This window comes from Chionomys nivalis, chromosome 4 (genome assembly GCF_950005125.1).
Source record: "Chionomys nivalis chromosome 4, mChiNiv1.1, whole genome shotgun sequence".
NCBI classification, from domain to species: Eukaryota; Metazoa; Chordata; class Mammalia; order Rodentia; family Cricetidae; genus Chionomys; species Chionomys nivalis.
Window position 1 is genome coordinate 104,373,288 of NC_080089.1, and position 7,663 is coordinate 104,380,950.

Sequence of the window (7,663 nt, forward strand, 5' to 3'; positions counted from 1 at the left end):
CACTCCTCCCAGGGCAGGAAAATCTGGACTTAATAATAGTGGAGGGGAATCATGGGAGAACGGGGAGCAAGAATGAGACACGCTGATGGTCCAAAGCAGGGGAGAGGACACCAGCCAAAAAAGAAAAGTCAGAGAATAGCAGGACTCACATTTACTAAAGAGCAGAAAACAGGAAGCACCCAGGTTAGACAGGCAGAAGGACTTCCTCCATGAAGAAGTACCAGCTCAGGAATCAGAAAGGGTGCTTGGATGGCCAGTGGACCTGTGATAAACTGTGCACCAGCTACACTGCTCCTTCAAAGTCACCCACATCTCTGGCAGGTCCAAATTTTAATACTGTGTTTTTCAAATATTGTCTCCCCAGGCAGGCTGGCTGTTGGATAAACGCAGCTCAGCACAGTTGTTGAAACATATTGCTCCTCCCGATACAAATCCTTGCCAACTCCCACCCCCCACCCAGGAGCACTGGGGGTGGGGGCATTAAGAATAACAGTCTCATCCCCCCAGATCCGCCCTGTCTATCCCTTTCCCATGGGAAGCAATATGAGACCCCATTTTCAGGCCACCAGGGTGTGTATGTGTTGGGATAGGGCTGGGACACGGTGGCCTGTTACTCCCCCAGCCAGGACTGTGCAGCTCCACTGTGGACTTCTGAACTCCAATGCCCTCCTCAGACCCAGCCCCCAGCCCTGTAGCCCTGCCTCTCCTGCCAAGGCAAACCACTTGGTGGTTCCTCAGACAGGAAGCGCAGCTCCAGCGGTGCTCGCTGAGTGCCTGGCACACCTCTCATTCCTCCAAGATCTCCCCATCCCAGATGCTCTCTCCCAGGGAGGCTGGCTGACTGGGGGAGGGGAGAACCAGCCCCAGCCCCCTCCTCCAGTCTGCTGGGGGCACAAAGCTAGTGCTGACAGAATTCAAGGCAGGCTCTGGCAGGGAGGCCAGGGAGCAAAGGGTTGTGCAGCCTCTACCACCCTAAGGGTGAATTTGGAGGCCCCCATGAGCAGCCCTGCATATCCACACATCCACACCTGCGTGCCCACGCACGTCTTTACAAGCAGGAGTTTGCTCAAGAACTTGACCTGCTAGTGGGGTGGGGCTCAAGGAAGCTAGGAGGGCAAGATGCTGTCTGAGTCCCTGAGAGCTTTGATCAGGGGGTTCATGTCAACTCTCCCATGACCTCCTTTTTCCAGTATCCATTTTCACAGTGACAAGGTCTGGGTCACCAAAGCTAGTGTTGGGCTCACTGAAGGTGTCCAGAAAAGTAGGGGATCTTCCCATGAGGCTCCTACAGGGACCTCCCACAAATTTCTGGCCCTTGAAAGAGGTAAGTGGGGGCGGTGATGAAGTCTCTTGGGACTTCAAGACCAAATTCAGGGTCCCTCTTTGGCAGCCTAGCGGTGAGGACAGAGAAAAGAGAAGGATGAAGAAGGACAGAGGAAAGGGGGAGGGGGCTCCTACAGTGCCTTTCCTTCAGGCAGCCCCCGGCTTCCTTCCATTCAGCCTTAGCCCCCTCAAAACCCCCATGTCAGAATCAGCTCAGGTAGATGGACAGGGGAGAAACTGCCACCGCCACCTGGGAGCCCACCAGGAGGAAAAACCAAAAGGAGGGGAAGAAAGCTGGCGGGAGGGAACAAGGGAGGGAGGCAGCAGGCGGGAGGAGGAGAGAGGGAGGAGAGAGGGAGGGACGGAGAGACGCCTGAACAAAGAAACGAGGAGCTGGGGCTGGCAAGGGGTGCAGGGAAGGGGCGGACAGAGGAAGGGGTCCAGAGGCACCTGGGGGCGGGACAGGGGGCCAGGTGGTCAAATTGTTCAGTCTGATCCAGACCTCCCAAGCTTACAGTGTGTGTGTATATGTGTGTGTCGGGGGGAGCCGGGGGAGCCCGTCTCAGCGAAGGGAGGTTGCTCCTCTAGCTAACAACTGCCTCCATCGAAGAGAGGCAAGAACAGGACTACGGGGGAACACAGGGAGAAAATTACTAACAGCACCCCATCAGCTCCTCAGCTATTCCCCCCATACCCCAAGACTCCTTCCTGGATCCTTAGCTTTCCCCCTCCCCCAACACCTCATGGGTCGGGAAGCAGACCTGCTGGGCCCGAAACCCCCTTTTGCGGCCAGGGTTTCCCAGTCAAGGTCACCTGGGCCAGGCTCCATCCCTACCCCCCCACCAAGGTATGCACAGTAGCAGGGGCTGAGGCCGGGCTTCTGGCCTTCTTGCCAACCCCCACCTTCCCACTTCCGGGCCCTGGCTCCTTTGGAACTAAGGGGGAACAGTGGGGGTGGCTATGGCTGCATCCTTGCCTAGTCCACGGGTCTATCTAGGCACACCCCCTGAGCAGCCGGAGAAGGCCCTGTTCCATCCCACCACCCCTGGGCAGTCCCGTCCTCCCCCCCCCCCCCCCCACCGTCTGTAACTAGGGTAGCAGATACTGGAGAAACCGAGCGAATTCACGGGGACAGGAGTCCTTCCACCTTGCCCTGCTTCAGGGTGGACATGAAGGAGGTTTCAGCTTTCGATTCCCCAGATGTTAATGGACGGGTGGCAAAACGCACCTATTTCAAGAATAAGGACTTAGTGGTCCAGCTGGGCCCCCAGCCCTAGTTCCAAAGGCCTCTTCATCTTGACACTTTCCTTGCCTCACCTACCCTAGGCAACCCCCTCAACCCCGTTGTCCCATGCCCACTTCACCACTAGGGCCCACGGTTCAAACTGGGGCTTGACTGCAGGCTCTTCCAACTTACCAACACCTCACATACAGGGAAACCCCTAAATCCAAGCAGGACCAAGATGCAGTTGGGGGCCAGAGGGTCGGCAAAGGGCTGGAAGAAAAGCCCTTTGGAGGCAGATCTCTTGCCCTGCTGTTCCGGGTGACTCTCCACGTGGGGGCTTCCCATTTAGACCTTCCCTTGAGGCCGACCTGTCTTCAGACTAGGGCCATTGAGGCATTGCATGCGCACCGCCTGGGAAAGAGTGCTACTGCAGGCGTCAGCGGAAGACTAAAACAGAAGGATCCGAACTCCCACTCCGCGAGGGTGAGGGTACCCACCCAAAACCTTGCGGGGGTGGAAAAAGTTAATTCTTCACACACTGGTGACCCGGCAGGCCACATCACCCTGTCACACATCCTTACACAGCCAGGAAGCTGCGGGGTCCCCGCCTCCGGGACAGGTATGAAGCACATCCTCGTCCTGTCGCCTGGTGCCCGCGGACAGTGCGCCACGGCTCGCCAGACCCCGCGCACTGTACACTTCTAAGGAGTTGCAGTGCCGCGGGTCCCAGTGGGGTTGGGGGGTCGCGTTCCCTCTGTACTCACCTCGTCCACGGCGGCGGGGCCTGGGCGCCCGGACAGTGGTAGCCGCCGCAGCAGCGGAGAGGTTCGCGTCGGGCCGGTCCGCTCTAGCGGCCCCCCGGGGCCACGGCCCTGTCCGCGCCCTCTTGCCTCTGAGCCTGAAGCCGGGATCCACACCGCGACCGCGGCTTCACTGGTTCCACTGGCTTCGTGCACGTCAGCAGCCGAGGCCCCGGGCCCCAGCCCGGGCCATGGAAAGGCTCAGGGGCGCTCGGGGCCGCCTCCCCCGGGGCGGGCTGCGGGCGCCCCCTGGCCTGCGCGCCGAGGGCGCATTCCCCAGTGCGGGGCGCGGGCGGCGGCGCGCGTTAGGCTACGGAGCCCTGCGCTGGGCTCGGCCGGATGGCGCTGCGCTCGTCTGGCTGCCTGACTGGAGCCCGGAGACCGCGCGGGGCTGCACGGGTCCTCGAGGCGTGCTTGGTTCTACGCTGCGCTCGGGGCTCCCTGGACCGCTGCGGTTTGTTCCTTAGCTGCTCCGGTCTCGAGGCCGCTGGCGGGACGGGACGCTCGGAGCCGCGCGCGGAGAGCAGGCAATTGGCCGCCCGTGGGCGACATTTGCATAGCACGGCCCCGCCCCGCCGGGCCCGCCCGGCCCCACCCCCGGGGCGGGACCCTCCCAGCCGCCGCCCCGCCCCCCGCTCCACCTGTCCGCGGACTGGGCTCAGGGTTCCCAGGCGGTGGGCGACCCGCGCCATGGGAGGCTGCTCTGCGCCCTGCACCCCCCGCCCTGGCATCACGGGCGGCGCCCCCGCCCCGCCCTGGCTTTGTCTCTCCGTGGATACACCGTGCACATCGCGCCTGGTGTTTACCCGGGCGCTCAACTCCCCAGTGAGAAGGGCTGGAGCGCAGGAGAACAACCAGCCTGCAGTCACCTGCGCGCCCCCTTCCGCGTCCCTCCTTCCTACTTGCAGCGAGCGGCGGCCCCGCTGCGAAGGACCTGGGACGTCCCAGGCCTCACAGCAGGTGGCGGTGCAGCCCCTGGGACGGTTGGCACTTCTGGACCTTCCGACAGATGACTGCCTCCCGAGTATGTCAAGACGGTGCAGCCCAGCCACTAGCTCTGTCCAGCTACCCAAAAGCTCCTCACCTCAACCACTAGTAAGTCCTATTTCGAGCCAGCGTCTCCCACACTTCCCCTTTACAGTGCCATAGTCCAGAGAAACCAGATGATGAGTCGAGACCTCCTGCCCTAAAAGGGGCACTTGCTTTCAAATAGCTTCAACAATTGAGCAAGAGTCTCCTTTGACCCCAGGAAGGGTCCCTCTGAGCAGCCCATCCCCCAAGGTCATGGCCCCATCAGCCAGAACCACTTCTCAGCCCTTCTCCACACACTCTACTGTGATCCCCAGAGGTTTTGGCCCTCTTTGTCCTCCGCGTCCTCCGCGTCCTCCACTGCCTTCCTATGCCCTTCTCCTACTCTCCCCTCCTCTCTCCCTGTTCCTTTCTTCTCCCCTTGGCTTCTGTGTCCCCCTCTTTCATCCCCTTTGCCCTCTTGCTCCCTACTTCCCATGCCTGACCCCATTTGTCCTTCTCTGTTCCCTGCTCCTCTTCCTCTTCCCGTTCTTTGCTTCTGTTTTTCTCCTACTCTTCTGGCTAAGACTCCTGGGAAAGCCACTTTTCCTCAGTCCCATTGACTGGGTGACTGCAAGTATAAGGTAGAGAGGGGTATCTCTCGGGGTACTCAGTGGCGAAGTGGCACCACCCATGTGCTTCCAAGATGGATGGGATATTTGAGGTGAGGAAACATCTACCTGTTTATGGTGACAGTAGTGAGTGACAGCATCTGATCTTTTCCCCTGTGTCATGCTTCATTCAAAACACCGAAAAGAGGCTAGATATGTGGGGGGGACACATGCCTTTAGCCTCTCATCCCAGAACTTCTGAGTTCCAGGCCAGTTTGGTCTACATGGCAAATTCCAGATCAGCCAGCTCTATATAATAAAGTCCTGCCTCAAAAAAAAATAAATAAATAAAAAATAAAAAAAAAAACGGACAAATGAAAGGCACAGACACACTGACAGGGCTAAGGTGCTGCTCAGTCGTAGAACATACATAGGCTTAGCATGTACAAGACTCTAAGTTCTGGCTGCAGCATCAGAGATAAATAAATCACTGTGATAAGCAGCCTGCCTCATCCTCACTGGTCTGTGCGAGGACTACCTGTGACTACCGCCTTTGCACCATCACCGTGGTGGCTTAGGCTACCATGGCTACATACTTACTATGATTAAGTGGCTATCACCAGGGGCCTGAGAGATGGCTCAGAGGTTGAGAGCACTGGCTGCTCTTTCAGAGGTCCTGAGTCCAATTTCCAGCAACTACATGGTGGTTCACAACCATCCTTAATGAGATCTGGTGTCATCTTTTGTCTGATGCCCTCTTCTGTCATGCAGGCATACATGCAAATAAAGTACTCATATACATAAAATACATAAATAGATAATTTTTTTTTTTTTTTTGGTTTTTCGAGACAGGGTTTCTCTGTGGTTTTGGAGCCTGTCCTGGAACTAGCTCTTGTAGACCAGGCTGGTCTCGAACTCCCAGAGATCCGCCTGCCTCTGCCTCCCAAGTGCTGGGATTAAAGGCGTGCGCCACCACCGCCCGGCGATAATTTTTTTATTTATTTATTTATTTATTTATTTATTTATTTATTTATTTTTGGTTTCTCGAGACAGGGTTTCTCTGTGGTTTTGGAGCCTGTCCTGGAACTAGCTCTTGTAGACCAGGCTGGTCTCGAACTCACAGAGATCCACCTGCCTCTGCCTCCCAAGTGCTGGGATTAAAGGCGTGCGCCACCACCGCCCGGCGATAATTTTTTTTAAAGTGGCTGTTGTAGTCAGATGTAGTGGCACACACCTTTAATCCCGGCACTCAGAATATTGCAGAAGTGAGCCGGGCGGTGGTGGCGCACGCCTTTAATCCCAGCACTCGGGAGGCAGAGGCAGGCGGATCTCTGAGTTCGAGGCCAGCCTGGTCTACAAGAGCTAGTTCCAGGACAGGAACCAAAAGCTATGGAGAAACCCTGTCTCAAAAAATCCAAAAAAAAAAAAAAAAAAAAAAAAAAAAAGAGAGAGAATATTGCAGAAGTAAGCAAATATCTGTGAATCTGAGGCCAGCCTGGTCTACAGCTAGAGCTATATAGAGAGACCCTGTCTCGAAAAAAATAAAACAAAGCAAACCAAAAGAAAGTGGTTATTGCCATTGCTATGGCTTCTGGAACCATCTCTTCCATTCTTTCACAGCCTCCACCTGTTGTCTCACAACTTTTCTGTCACCAGTATCCTTGAGGTCATAAGCAGAACCATAAGGGTGTGGCAGAGTTCCTGCTCAGGCTTGGAAAGGGTAGCTCTCAACTATCTGTGCATGTGGAGGACTCTCAGACACACAGAACAACCTGTCACACAAAGGCCTCAGGGGATGGGGAAGACAAGAAGGGGGGCTGAGAAGGGGAGGAACAAGAGTTGAACCTTACTATGCAGAGTGTAAGGCCAAGTTCCCTCTAAACTGTCCAAGAGGGCTGAATAAATTACTTTAAAAATTGAGTATCTGGGGCTGGAGAGATGGCTCAGTGGTTAAAAGCACATTGGCTGCTCTTCCAAAGGTCCTGAGTTCAATTCCCAGCAACCACATGGTGGCTCACAACCATCTATAAGGAGATCTGGCACCCTCCTCTGGCATGCGGGCATACATGGAATGTTGTATACATAATAAATAAATAAATCTTTAAAAAAATTGAGTATCTAAGTATTGATATCGATAAGCATGGTGGCTACTGCATCTACAATCTCGGGAGGTGGAGGCAGGACAATCAAAAATGTGGTCATCCTCAGCTACAAGTTGAAGGCTAGCCTGAGCTACATGAGACACTATTTCAAAAATCCTAAATGAAAAGGAGGAAGAGAAGAAAAGAAATATCCAAGTATTAAGCTAGTCCCAGAAGCGCGTGCCTATAAGCTCAACACTTCAGAGTCTGAGAGAGGGGACTTGAGAGTTAAAAGCTAGCTACTAGCCAGGTGTGGTGGAACAGGCCTTTAATCCCAGCCCTCAGGAGGCTGAGGCTGGCAGATCTCTGAGTTAGAGGCTCAGGCTAGCCTCAAACTTGCTAGTAGCCTAGGATGACGTCAGATGATCCTCCTCCTATCTCCTTCTCCACAGTGCAGGGATTACAGCCATGTATCACCACACCAGGTATGTGGTACCAAGAATCAAACCTGGGGCGTTGTGCATGATTGTTAGCTCTGTCACCTAAGCTGCACCCCCCCACCCTGCAATGTGTGATTATATGATTATATAGTACTATCTGAAGAAGTCCTATGTA

General features: G+C 55.5%; 1 protein-coding gene across 2 annotated transcripts in view; it reads right to left on the minus strand.

Annotated features, from left to right (window-relative positions):
* The window catches only part of Sema3f (semaphorin 3F), a 28,389-nt gene extending 24,518 nt beyond the window's left edge, over positions 1-3,871 (minus strand). For both annotated transcript variants that reach the window (XM_057768040.1, XM_057768039.1), the window contains exon 1: positions 3,313-3,871. The gene's annotated coding sequence lies outside the window, so the exon portion shown is untranslated. The remainder of the gene's footprint in view (positions 1-3,312) is intronic.
* Between the last annotated feature and the right edge of the window lie 3,792 nt (positions 3,872-7,663).